This window comes from Alligator sinensis, unplaced genomic scaffold (assembly GCF_000455745.1).
Source record: "Alligator sinensis unplaced genomic scaffold, ASM45574v1 scaffold273_1, whole genome shotgun sequence".
In the NCBI taxonomy this organism is placed as follows: domain Eukaryota; kingdom Metazoa; phylum Chordata; order Crocodylia; family Alligatoridae; genus Alligator; species Alligator sinensis.
Window position 1 is genome coordinate 3,437,906 of NW_005841943.1, and position 2,237 is coordinate 3,440,142.

General features: G+C 46.0%; 1 protein-coding gene across 1 annotated transcript in view; it reads right to left on the reverse strand.

Annotated features, from left to right (window-relative positions):
* The window catches only part of SLC26A7 (solute carrier family 26 member 7), a 146,925-nt gene that overhangs the window by 108,696 nt on the left and 35,992 nt on the right, over positions 1-2,237 (reverse strand). The gene's annotated exons all lie outside the window — the stretch shown is intronic.

The following is a 2,237-nucleotide window of genomic DNA, read 5'->3' on the forward strand; positions in this document are numbered from 1 at the left end:
TCGTGTGAGTCCTTGCCGGACGACTCCAGAGCTCTTCTACCCGGGTTCGAGTCCTGCAGGTTTATTTTCCCGTCGCCGAAACCCTATGCGATGTACCCTCGTATTTTCATCTTCCCGTCGCCGGAACCCTATGCGACGTACCCTCGTGTCTTGCAGGTTTGAGTTTTCTTTTCTTTTCTCTCTGTAACCGCAACTTAAGCAAGTTTTCCAGCCTACACCACTGCCATCTCGGTGTAAGTAAACAATCTTTTAAACTACCGCTACGCGTTCGTGCCTAATTCCAGCTCGAAGGCCTTCCCTCTCTGCCCCGGCATGCCCGGGCTGCTGGCCACAGCCCGCGTGCAGCGCGAAAAGGGCTCGGGTCGCTCCCGGCCCGCACACTCTGGAGAGTAGGGGCTGAGAACTCAGCCCCTGCTCATGTTCCAGAGCAGCTCTGTGCAGTGCAGAGCTGGGAGCTCCAGCCCCCACTCATTTTCTGGAGTTCCCAGCTCCGCACTATGTAGAGCTGCTCTGGGGGGTGGGTGAGGGCTGGGGACCTAAGCAGAGCAGCTGCTAGCAAGCCCCATGCCCCTCTGCTCAGCAAGGGTCTGGCTAGAAACTGCCCCACTTGCAGAACAGTTCCTAACAATCCCCCTTCTGAGCAAGGGGGTACGCCCAGCAGGAGGCTCACTGGGAAGCCCCACTCAGCTGCAGCAGCACCTATCTCCTTGCCCTATGCACATCAGGTCCCATCCTGATGTTCACAGGGCCAGAGAACAGCTGCCACTGCAGCTAGCAGAACTCCCCTGACCCTTTGCACATCAGGACCGGCCCCCATATCCTCTCTCAGCCCCTGGGCTAGCACCCAGGAAAGCCTGGAGCTCCCTGTGGCTGCTACAGGAGGCCAGAGCAGGATAGGAGCAGATCTGCTCCCAAAAGGGTGCATGTATAGATGTGCTCCCAGGTACTGTGCAGTAAGCCTAAACCATATTAATAGCACAAGTAGATGCACCCACTGAGTATATCATTGCCTAGTGCAGATCCAGAAGGGACCTCATTGCACTGAAGGAGATGCCAGAGGACCAAGAAAAATTAAAGCAGCACAGATTAAAAGACAGAAATGAGAGAGCACTCTCTCTCTCTCTCCAAGTGAGGCAAAAGGCCAAACACCATCCATTCAGACTGAAAACACTCCTTGTAAAAAGGCAGTTGAGGAAAACCAAGTAATAGAAAGTGTGCACTATTATTTTTGCCCTTGGAATTAGGAGACAAGAGATGCAGAGTGCATATGCTTTATACAGGTACTACTTGAGGAAAAGGTCTCCCAGCTTGAGTGCTTGAGATACATATGTACCTACAATGGGAATGCAAGTATGGAAAGGCACTTGAACAACAGGCACTTGAAGCAACCACATGCTCTCTTTGTTTTAATGAAAGAGGATACACTAAAAAAAAATACAAATAAAGGCTATGCAGTAGACCACCTTTGCCTGGCTCCTGCCACAAAATTATCCTCTAAAATGTAAGCTTTCATTTTAATAAAAGTTTCTAGCTTACAGATGAACTGACTATATTTCATTGGTCATTTTAAACAGAAGCATCCAGCTAGCTCACTTGTTTTACAATTCCAGACTGCTTCCCCAAATATCAAAAGTCTCAAACACTGACTACTTTCAGGGAAGAAAACCTTCAGGTTTCTCCCAAACAATATATACCTGAATAACATCCTAACTAAATTTAATTCAATACCAGAATACATACTGAATACCAGAATGCTCTGCCTTCTACGTAATTTATGCAATTATGCTACTCATTGGAAAAATTCAATTATTAAAACAACTTAAAAATTAACTGAGATGGCCACAGAATTTTTAGTTTGCTGAATCGTTACTTTGGAATCCAAGGACCCTGATGCAGAATTCAGTTTCCATTTGCCATGAATTATATGGGGGGTTGAAAAATATACCATGCATGTTAGAATACGAATTCTATGCATTTTAGAATGCATATTGGTTTCCCAGAAGACCACATGGCTCCTACAAAACTGCTAATAGCATTGCTAAATATAGGTTTTGGCACACATTTTCAAAACCATAGAACTACTCAAAAGACAATGATTGTTCCTTAGTAAATCTATTAACAAAAGGAAAATGTAGCTCTGCTAAGTAGTGCAGGATTCACTATATGTGTGGTTGCAATTCCAAATTTCCAAGAACCACCTCCTTCTTACTTAAAAGATTCCCACAGCTAGTCTCTTT